Source organism: Delphinus delphis, chromosome X (genome assembly GCF_949987515.2).
Source record: "Delphinus delphis chromosome X, mDelDel1.2, whole genome shotgun sequence".
In the NCBI taxonomy this organism is placed as follows: domain Eukaryota; kingdom Metazoa; phylum Chordata; class Mammalia; order Artiodactyla; family Delphinidae; genus Delphinus; species Delphinus delphis.
This window is the reverse complement of record NC_082704.1, coordinates 9,270,708-9,282,823: the sequence shown is the minus strand read 5'-3', so window position 1 is coordinate 9,282,823 and position 12,116 is coordinate 9,270,708. Positions and strand designations below refer to the sequence as shown.

At 37.4% G+C, this 12,116-nt stretch overlaps 1 pseudogene; it reads right to left on the bottom strand.

Moving 5' to 3' along the window:
- Positions 1 to 6,336: 6,336 nt before the first annotated feature.
- LOC132418976 (cerebellar degeneration-related antigen 1-like) lies at positions 6,337 to 11,028 on the bottom strand (annotated as a pseudogene).
- Positions 11,029 to 12,116: the final 1,088 nt, after the last annotated feature.

The following is a 12,116-nucleotide window of genomic DNA, read 5'->3' as shown; positions in this document are numbered from 1 at the left end:
GCTGGACCATCGGGCTGTGTCATGCAAACCCATTCTACAAACAGCAGGCAGAAAGACCTCACACAGATAGTTGAACCTTGGGATTCAGACTGACAACTCTGATGACGTGATGATCCACGTGCTGAAGGATGAAGGTGGAGCGGGAGACTGAGCTTACTCATATTCAGACAAAATTCTGTTTTTTCCATTCTTTCCCTGTCACTACTGTGATGATCAGCATTTTCATTGATGCATGACATTCCTCACCTCAGAGAGAAATAGAAATTAATTGCCCAACAATCACTATTGCTAATGTAAAATTAGTGAAATACCACCAAGAGTCACTTTACTTAGTGTTTTATTTCAGTGAACAAACCAATTGTCTGGGCTTTCATAATACTCTCTTCTCTCCCCCAATTTCCCCCCAAACCTTATATATTCCTCCAACACAAGTTCCCCTACAATGAGGGTTTCAGGAACTCAAGTCTAAGACCTAGGGAGGGGGTACTCAACTTGATTGGAAAATTTTGTATTCTTGATCCTGAAATTTATTTTAATTCTGTTTAAGCCTAACTTGCTATCTCAACCGAAAGGATACAAATCTTCCCCTTTTAATTAGCTTGGCATAAGTTAATTTGTTTCGCAGCAATTGTATAAGGTCCTGAAAGGCAGTACATTTATAATGGATTCCTGGATTTACTTTGGCACCTAATCAAGGAGGAGAAGCTGCTAGAGTTCATTTCCATCCATCTTCTCTGTTCTCATATCTGCTCTTCCCAGTGATTTGAATGCTTGAATATCCTCTTCCCTAAAGATGTTGGAAATCCAGTAATTTCCCTCCCAGCCTGGAGGTCTGAAAGATAGGCTACCTATATCTGAGTTTGAAGTGATCAGAGAAAAGGGAAAAAATACAAAAGTTAAAAGGCTTGCTCGCATACTTACAGTCGAGATGACAGACATTCCTCAACATGTTCACAAGAGGCAGATGAGAGTTGAAAACCCATTATAGGGCGAGAGGGATCTAGTGACTTGCCACCGTGCCATAGGAGCTTACACTCTTCTCTAAGCCACGGTGGTTTTCAACACTGACTGCCCATCAAAAGCATTATTGGGAGCTTCAAAAAACACAGATTTCTGGGACCTGCCCCCTGGACATGCTGAGTCAGAGGTGAGGCCAGCAGCTGTTTATTTTGAAAGCTTCTCAAATGATGTTTTAATATAGTTATGGTTGCAAACCACTGCTCTAAGTTTACACATAATTATGATAGAAAATGTAATACAAATGATAGTGGGCCCAGGGGCTAGGAAAACTTGATTCCAAGTTTCTCCTCTGCCACTAGCTCAATGGATGGTCTTATTCAAATCACCCTACTCTTTCCTTATCCGTCAAAGGAGAGAATAGGACCGCTTGGTCTCTGATGTCCTTCTATCTCTGACATTCTTACCTTGAGAGAAAGGTGCATCAGCCTCATTGGTTGATTTTGAGACTACCCAACCCCTTTCATAGAGACCAAGGTAAGTAGTAATATTACTATCTTATACTGTTGTTATTTTAAAAATTGTTCTTGTGGTTCAAGCTTTATCATGTTTTAGTCCCTCTCAGAAAAGAGAGTTAGGCATAGATGCCATAGAAAAAAGGGAGACCAATATAACATCAACTCTCTGAAAGGAAAGATAGAGAGTGCCTCCTGTGAGTTTTTCAGTGTGATAATGGCTCTTTTTCTTCTGAGTTATAGGGTTTGCATTATGTATATAATGCATAGATATTGTGAGTAAAGCACTTTAACATTTTGTGTCATTTCCATAAACCAAAGCAGAGAAATCTGTGTTAACTGTTTCAAGGTTCCATGGATAATCGGTGTACTCTTAATCATACCTAGAGGTAAATATTTTTAAGTTAATGATTATTTTACCAGCATAATCAGTAGTTCCATATACTTTTTTTTTTTTTTTTGCGGTACGTGGGGCTCTCCCTGTTGTGGCCTCTCCTGTTGTGGAGCACAGGCTTTGGACGCGCAGGCTCAGCGGCCATGGCTCACGGGCCTATCCGCTCCGCGGCATGTGGGATCTTCCCGGACCGGGGCACGAACCCGCGTCCCCTGCATCGGCAGGCGGACTCTCAACCACTGTGCCACCAGGGAAGCCCTCCATATACTTTTAAAGAATGTAGTTTCTTGATAATTTTGCCATTTATTGAGATTATTTTGTTGGCCATTTTTTTTGTCTTAATTTGACCAGAATTAGATAAATCAAATTTTGAGTTGAATAGCATCCATCGGGACCAATTAGTATAAAATAATACAATGGGAAACTGACTATTGTATGATTTTGATTGTGGTAGGAATGCCTGGACTTTGGCTTGATATATGGAAACATTTGTCTAGGTCCCAGGCCATTTGAAATAAAATATTGGGATAGGTCTAATTCTTGTTTAAGGCAATATCCAGTTAAAATAATCTGAGAAGTATCACTGGTGAGGGTAAAAGAACATTTTAATATGGTTCAGTTTAACAAGTCAGCAGAACTTATAGGAGGATGTGAAAGTTGGTTTAGGCTAAGTGGTAGAAATAGAAATTAATGACAACAGTGCCATGTACATGGGTGTTTCTTTTTTCTTTTTTAAGAATAGTCCCTAAAATTGAAATTTCTTTTAGTATATTTTATACACAGTTTGAGCGGAAAGAATCTTTCTGTTGTCAAATGGTTCAGGTAAATTCTTGTGGTCAGTGTTATGAAGTGCATGGTAATTTCCTCCTTTGCAGATATTTAACAACTTGCAAGAAGAAAAAAAGAAAGAAAAAGGGGGTAGAGAGAAAGGACAGTCCAGGTTGCTGAAATTTGTAGAAAATATTAGAAAACTGGCATTACATTAAAAAAGAGCTTTTTGTTTACTTAAAATCTTTTAAGATCAAAATGCAGAGAAGGCTCTTTAAACTATGCATTTGGATTACATAGCTGCCGGCACCTGAATGCTAATAAAGGGCTTCTACAGTGTGCATAGTCTAAGAGTGTGTGGGTCATATTTGTGCTGTGAAATACATTACTCACTGAACTTTGCATAGTTTTTATTACCTTTTAATGGCCTTTGATGTCAGTTTGTTATGGTTGTTTTTCTAAGAATTCAGAAATAAATATGATGTGCTATGAACAGAATGTATATGTTCTTGGGAACCATAAAATCAAGTAGAAATAGATGAAAGGATTAATAGTACATTTCATTAGCATGAATAACAAATATTGAGAAATTAAATATGAATCTAGTGTGCGTGAGACACTGCACTTCATTTTTCTTGCATTACTACATAAAGCCAAAGATATAATTAATCTATCATTGCAAACACCCAGAGTTGGCTTTTGATTAACTGGCAGTGGTATGATGAGTGCCCTAATGACAGGAACATGGGAGTTAGAGTTAGGGCTTTGCCAACAGCTTCTTGTCTGCCCTGGGCTGGGGACTCCCTCTCTTTGGGTGAATGGTGCTTAGTCCTGGTAGGATAACCCTTGGCCTATTGGGGTGTGAGAAGTCAGCATGGGCCTAGGCTTTGGAATCAGACAGATCTGCCTACTTTCAATCCTGTCTCTCCCTGCCAATTACCAGCTATGTAACTGTGGCCATGTTTTTAAACCATTTCAAACTTGAACTTCTAATCTGTAAAACAGGGTCAAAAATACTTGCATTATAGGATTGCTATGAGATTGTATGAAATGTTTAGTACAGTGCCTGGCACATAGTAAGCGCTCAATAAATTGTTGCTATTATTATTATTATAACATGAATAATCATTATAGAATTAGAATATGATCGTTTACTCTTTGCCAAATTTTACCATTTTGATATTTTATCTAATTTCCCTCAAAATAAGTTATGCATGATGGTTTTAAGAAGAGAGAATGACTAAAAATTGATGTTAAATATTTTTCTTTGTTTGCTTATGAGAGATACCTGAAACAATAATTCCTCCGTCCCTGTTACACCTTGACCTACAGAGATTCTATATACTATATTTATAATGTGGTTATTTATTTAAATAGTGATTAGAAGTAATGACTTTTCTCACATGGATGTATTCCTATTCTTTAGAAACTAATTCATCCACTTGATCCCACTTTTAAGATAAAGTCACTCTGTGTTATAGGAGCCAAAGATAAAGCTATATAGGACCTACTTTGCTTAAACCACAAAGTATTAGCTCAGCTGCCTTTGAGAAAAATTGGATGTCTAAGTAATCTTACTAGGTGAGAACAAGACAATTCCTTATAACTAACTTCTGAACTTCCTCATATTTCATGTATTCTGTGTTGGCAATCAAGAAGTTTGAAATAGTGGTATTCAGAATTCTGAGTATTCATCATAACTCTGACGCTATATGTGCTGAGCAACAGAACTGTAATTCAACTTAGTTCAACCTTAATTCAACTGTAATGTTATAACTCACATCCCAACCTTTTAAGTGTTCTAATTTGGAGTCTTCGGTGTTCTAGTGTATTTATCTAGTGGTCTTTGGCATTCAGCATCTTGCTGCTTGACTAACTTTCCTTATGCCCAATTCTGATTCTGGTACTTTCTTGTTCAAAAATCATCAATGGCTGCCCATTGTCTACATATTCCATTATTTAACCTAAGTCCAGGCCTAATCCCAGTGTACCTTAACCAGTTTTATCTACCAGTGTTCTCTTTTATGCAATATATGTGATAGTACCTCTCTTCCTCAGCCCTATCTAAGTACTAAAGATCTTCTGGCCTATAGCTCAATCCTGCTCTCTTAAGCTTGTCAGTCTTGGATGGGTAAGATCAGAAATCAGATTATCTGAAGCCAGAGTGCCTGAGATGAGCCTACCAAGCTGTAATCTCCTTCCTGTTCTCCATCACTGCAAGCACCTAGAGTTGGCTCTTGATTATTTGGCAGTGGTATGATGACAAGAACATGGGACATAGAATGAAGGCTTTGCCACTGGCTTCTTGTCTCTCACTGGCTGGGGACTCTGTCTCTCTTTGGGTGAGTGGTGCTTAGTCTTGGCAGGATAACCCCAGTCTTTAGGGGTGAGTTTCTTCTTTTTTTAAAAAAAATATTTTTTGTGAGTTTCTTCTTAAGCTTCCAACCTACTAAATTAGGGCATCCTCACTGAACCTTATGCCCCTGGCCAGGGGCCTTGAATGCTACCCACTTAATTTTGGCTCTGAATACAAATCTCTTTGTTTAGGGCCCTGAAACAATTAATTGGAGATCTAAACTACATTCTTAGGTTCTTGCCAGCTTCATCTCCAAATATCATCACATAAATACTATCTTTATTTACCATTGGGCTTCAGATTGCTCTATCCATTCTTTTGCATGTGAATGCTAGCCTGGAAGTAGTTAAGTTTACCATTCCCTAGATTTGGCATCTAGAGCTGAGCCTGGTAAACTAAGGCCCATGGGCCAAATCTGGCCCAACTCATTTACGTATTATCTAAGGCTTCACTACAATGCCAGAGTTTAGTACTTGCAACAGAAACCATGTGGCCTGCAAAACCTTAAATATTTACTATCTGATCCTTTACAGAAAGCTTTTGCTGACCCCTGACCTAAAGTCAAGTAGTTCCCCTGCCATGTTGTTGCTTATTCTTTGATAATTCCTCATTCCTCATGCTGTCAATCAATAAACCCCCAGAATCCCAGTTCGTTGAGACTATGAAGTAGGTTCCAACCCACTGAAACTGCTCACTTTTAATTGAATTTCCCTGCTTCCTCTTTGTCATCTTCCTAAGAAGTCCTTTCTCTGTATTTTACTTTTAGTGAAAGAGATGCCATAGTCATAAAGACTGAGTAGCCTTATTATGTCTTTTAATGTTACATCAGGTCCTGATATGATAGTCTTTCAACATTGCCAATATTTTTCAACATGACCTTCCAATAGCTCTAAGATTAGGCCTTTCAATTCTTCAGTGTCTCTAATATCAGGTCTTCTGAGCTACATAGCTTCTGATATCTCCAATTGCCAGATCTTCTAAATGTTACAATATCCATGTCTTCTACTCTCTGGCTTGCAGCATGTCCAGTGCTAATGTTTTTAGACTCCTCAATATCAGAGTCATTAAAAGTCTGGGTCTTCTAATAACTCCAAGAATCAATCTTCAAGTTCCAGGTCTTGTCTTTCAGGGGCCAGAGTTCTAATTTCCAATTTTTCTATGTTCCCAATCCTCCAATACCTCCCAGCTACAGGTCTTCTAGAGTCCATTTATTTCATTGTGTCCAAGTCTAGCTCTTCTAATATCTTCCAGCACATAAATAATTCAGTTCCTACAACTTATAGTATCTTCTAAATCCTGATTTTACAAAGTCTTGTCATCACAAGTTCCTCTAATGCCCAAGTCTTTCAATATCTCCAAGAGCCTGGTCTTCTAACATTCAGGTGTTCCAACATCCCCAGTGTTTGAATAACTAGGTCTCTCTTAATATCCCGATCTTTTAGTGTCCAGGTGTCCTAATGTTCAGGGCTGCCAACACTCTTGACTTCCAGAATCCTGAAAAGTACATCTTCCAAATTCTGTGTCTTTTAACATGAATATGTCAATATCCAGGTTTTCTGGTGTCTCCCAATATCCAGGGATTCTGATTTAAGATTTCTAAATGTCTAGGTCTTCTACTGTCCATACCTTCCAATGTTTAGGGCTTCCAGGGTACAGGACTTGCAATGTCTCTAGTGTTCAGGGCTTCCAGTATCCATGGCTTCCATATCCATTAATTCCAACACTCAGGGCCTCCAAAGTCTCCAATGTCCAGAATAACGAATGTCCTCAAAATCTAAGGCTTCCAATGTCTCCAACATCCTGTGCTTCCAATGTCTCCAATGTCCAGGGTTTCCAATGGCGCCAGTGTCAAGGTCTTCCAACGACTCCCAAGTCTTCCAGCAACTCCAAGTCTTCCAACTAATTCCAAGTCTTCCAACAACATCAAGGTCTTCCAGCTAACCCAGTCTTCCAGAAAATCCACATCTTCCAGACAATCCATGTCTTCCAGCAAATCCAGTCTTCCAGCAATTATAGGTCTTCCACAAAATCCATATCTTCCAGGAAAATCCATGTCTTCCAACAATTTCAAGTCTTCCGGCCAATCCACGTCTTCCAGAAAAATCTATGTCTTCCACCAAATCCAAGTCTTCCAGCTAATTTACGTCTTCCATAAAAATCCAAGTCTTCCAGTCAATCCATGTCTTCCAGAAAGAAATCCAGGTCTTCCTCTCAGTCCACGTCTTCCAGAAAAATCTACGTCTTCCATCAAATCCAGATCTTCCAGAAAAATCCATGTCTTCCACCAAATCCAGTCTTCCAATCAATCCATGTCTTCCAGACAAACTCTATGTCTTCCACTAAATCCAGGTCTTCCAATAAAGCCACGTCTTCCAGAAAATTCATGTCTTCCACTAAATTCAGGTCTTCCAGCAAACTTATGTCTTCCTAGAGATTAACGTCTTCCAGAAAATTCATGTCTTCCAGTAACGTCCAAGTCTTCCAGCAAATCTATGTCTTCCAAATAATCCAGGTCTTCCGGACAATTCGGGTCTTCCTGAAAATCCATGTCTTCCAGAAAAGCCATGTCTTCCAGGAAATCCATGTCTTCCAATGACCTCCAGGTCTTCCAGCCTATCCAAGTCTTCCAGAAAATCCATGTCTTCCATCAAATCCTGGCTTCCAGAAAATCCACGTCTTCCAGGAGATCCATGTCTTCCAGCAAATCCTTGTCTTCCAACAAAACTGTGTCTTCCATCAAATTCATGTCTTCCAGCCTACCCATGTCTTCCAGAAAATCCACGTCTTCCAGAAAATCCATGTCTTCCAACAAAGGTGCGTCTTCCAGAAAATCCACGTCTTCCAACAAAGCGGCATCTTCCAGAAAATCCACGTCTTCCAACAAAGCCGTGTCTTCCAGAAAATCCATGTCTTCCAACAAAGGTGCGTCTTCCAGAAAATTCACGTCTTCCAAAAAAGGTGCGTCTTCCAGAAAATCCATGTCTTCCAACAAAGGGGTGTCTTCCAGAAAATCCACGTCTTCCAAAAAAACCATGTCTTCCAGAAAATCCATGTCTTCCTACATCTCCAGGTCTTCCAGCATCTCCAGGGCTTCCAGCATCTGCTCGTCTTCCAGCATCTCTGTGTCTTCCAGCATCTCCACGTCTTCCAACATCTCCACGTCTTCCAGCATCTCCATGTCTTCCAAACAGCTACTCAGTCTTCCAAAAGCAGGCTCAATATCCACGTCTTCCAACGTCTCCAGTGTACCGGTCTTCTAACATTCAGGTCTTCCAGTGTCTACGATATCCAGGTATTTTAACATGTTCCATAGTTCAGGCCTTCCGACCTTTCCCCAGGTCCAGACGTTTTCAAAATTAGTCTTCCCAAGTTCGAGCCTTTCCATGTTCAGATTTTTCCATATACAAGCCTTCCAACTCAAATATTTCTGCTTCTAGTTGAATTAGCTTCAAAAAATTGAATAGGGCATTCCTTCTTATAGACCAGATCTTATGGATCAACTGTACTTCAGCTCAATAGTGTTTTTGCTACTAGGAAATGTGCATTCATTCTTTACAACTTTTAAAGATAGTGTTCGTAAAACAGCTTCTATAGAATAAACACATAGATGATATTGCTGTGACAAATTTTGCTAATTTACTAATGCTCATATATTTTATACAGTCAACTCTGTTTAGGTACAAGCAAAATTCTTATTTTGATGAGAAAAATTCCTGTTTAGAGACTTTATTATTTTAGATAAAGCTGACATACAGTGTATTTATCCATTTTTTATAACATCAATTTTTGTTGTTTGGTCTTATGTGACATAAATAATAATAATAATAACATTAACATAGCATTTACTATGTCCAGGCACTGTTCTAAGGTCCTTACATGCATCAACTCATTTAATCTTCACAAGAACTCATTGAGGTAGATACTATCATCCCTGTTTTACAGATGAGGAATCTAGCACACAGAGGTGAAGTAACTTGTCCAAAGGACACAACTAATAAAGTACAGCACTGGGATTTGAACACAGCTAGCCTGTTTCCAGAGTCTATGACCCTATCCATTATGCCATAATATCTGCTATTGAAAATCAAGATGAGAATTAGAGGATCCGAAGCTTGATTGCTCCCATTTTATGTGTAAATTATTATAAGATCTTATATATAAATGGTCTCACTTTATCCTGTCACTTATCAGAACCCATTTGTGTTCCTCAAATCTCATTCCTCAACTAGCTACTATCATTTCCTTGCTCATGTATATGGAACTAGGCACAAACATTTCCTGATATCATTTTCAGTTTGGGCAGAAATAACACAAGGGAGAACTGAATTCAAGTACCCTTTGCTTTAGAATCATATTCATAACTCCATGATTTGAGCACTGATGCCTGGAATTTAACTCTCCCATCTACTTTAATCCGTTCTCCAGTTTGCACCTTACTATCTAGACCATTTACCATTAGTTTGTTTCTGACCTCCAGGATCCACCTGCTGCTTCAAATATCACTGACATCCTGGATTCCTGACCACTGCCTTGTGTTTGATTAATGGTAACTACAACTCCTTAACTCCCAGCTTGGTGACCTAGAGAACTAACTACTTGGTTCTCCAAGTCTCAGCTCCTACCAGGTGCTTCCAGCAACGTTGCTACCTGTGCCTCTGGCTGGCATGGCAAGCATTAACGCTACATAATGAAATTACGGTTAGGCAAGGAACCTCTAAAGATCTAGAATCATCTATACAAATTAATAATAATAATAATTGAAATACCTTCCAAATAAATGTCTAATGATTTAGTTTACAAAGTGCTGTCACTTCATTCCTCCATCTCCATCCATCCATTTTTTCTTTCATTCAACAAATATTTATTGAGCGTCAACTGTGTGCCAGGCATATTTTAATGGAGCTTAAAATCATTTGGGGGAAACAGACAATGTACAAATAATTGAACAATTATTTATCAGTTGTTGTAAAGCCATGAAGGAAAATTAAGTATAGGATGCTGTAAGAGTCCAGAAAGTTAAGAAAAGCATTCCTGAGGAAGTAACATATATGGTTGCTGGAGGATCTATTTTCTTATTTGATTATCAAAATAACCTTGTGACTAAGCTAAGACAGATGTTTTTATATCACTTTTACCTAACTAGAGGTTAAACAGCAAGTACTAAAGACGGGCATGGGATCCACATATTTTGACTTTTTTTTTCTACTTCTCCATGCTGCCTTAAAATATATAGTAAATACAGTTTTGGCAATATATATCAAGGTATACGAAAATGTTGGTACTCTTTGACTTAGTATTTTCACTTCAATAAATTTACTCAAGGAAATGATCTAAAATATGGATAATTCATGCACAAAGATATTCCTCCCATAGTTACTTGGTATAGTGAAAAACAGAAAAACCTAAGGGTCTAACTTTAAGGACATGATTAAGTAAATGTGCTATTTCCGTGTGATAGACTATTCTTCCATTAAAATATTTATGGTATGTTCATATTATATAATGTTAAGTGAGAAATCAGCATATAAGATTATATGGAGTATGGTTGCAATTATTTTAAATATATATAATCAGAGAAAAATGACTAGAAATACACACATTAGAGATTGTGAACTAATTATCTCTAGGTGGGTAGGATTATGTGTGATTTTTGTTTACTTCTCTATGTTCTTATTTTCTGCGAAAGTTCTTACAGTGTGAAAGTATTTTATATTCAGGAAAAATATTTAAATGATTGTGCATAAAATTCATTATTTATTCATCTTTTTATTATACATGTAATCAAGTTTTACTGTTGAAAACACTTTGAAATATAAGTAAGCAAAGTGAAAAAATTAAAAAAATAAACTCAATACTCAGACAAACACTGTAAAATTTTTGGTGTATGCTCTTCCACACTCTATGTATGTTAATTTTTTTTACAAAATGGAATCATACTGCCTTTTATCCTATTTTTTCCACTTAATAAATTGTAAACATTTCATGTCAGTAAACATGCATCTGTATTATAATTTTAATACATAGCTTATTTACTTCGTCTCCTACTGGTGGGCATTAAATTCTTTCCAATTTGTTTTGTATTCTAAAAACTGCTGTGATGAGCACATACATTGTGTAAGTTGTGCAGAACACAAACTGTGTTGTCCCACGTGGTAGCCCTGTACATAACTGTGTGCATAAATGTTCAGATATTACTTAGGATAAATTCTGAAAAGGAGAGTTGCTGAGTCAAAGGGTATATGCATCCATATTGCTTATCATGGCAAAAAAATTAAAAGCAATCTGGATGTCCGACAGTTGGGGGTGGTTAACTAAAATTATGTTGCAACAATATGATGACATATTATGCAGTCATTTAATATTCAGAAGAATATTTACTGAAATGGGAATATGTTCACAAGATCTCAGTAGTGAGAGAAACAGGTCACATGAAAGTATGTATAATATTCCAATTTTGTAGAAAGAAAACTATATAAATGTCTTCAGAAAAATGACCAGTAGAATATACACTAAAGTATTAGTAGTGAAAGTTCAAAAAGGATTGTGGTATATTTACACAATGGAATATTATACAGCAGAGAAATGAAGGCACTACAGGTAAATAATAATAATAATATGGGTAGATTTTACTTCTATCATGTTAAATTAAGGTATCAAGTCCCAGAAGACTACATATAATAGAATATTCCTTTTTTACTATTCAAAAACAAGTAAAACTGAAGGCTATTATTATTTAGGTGTACATATATATTTGGGATTAAAAATATTTTATTAGAAATCAAAGGAATAGCAAGGAAAACTTCAGGATAATGGCCACTGGGGCTGAGGAAAGGGGGTTGGAATAGGAGGGGATCAGAGAAGTAGGTGGAAGTTATTGTCAGTATTCTAGTGCTCAGATTTGATGGGTGGGTGGGTAGGTGGGTATTCATTCTATAACTAAAAACATATCATTGACTATTTAGTGATTGTATGAGTATTATGAAAATTAAATAAAAGAACAAGTTCTTGGATCAAAATAAAAGAGGGCATGGGTCAGTGAAACAGTGTGCATGTTCTATGACAGTGTGGATGCATGACTCATAATTCAGTTCTGTGCACTTGAATTTCACATTTTCTTAAGCAATTA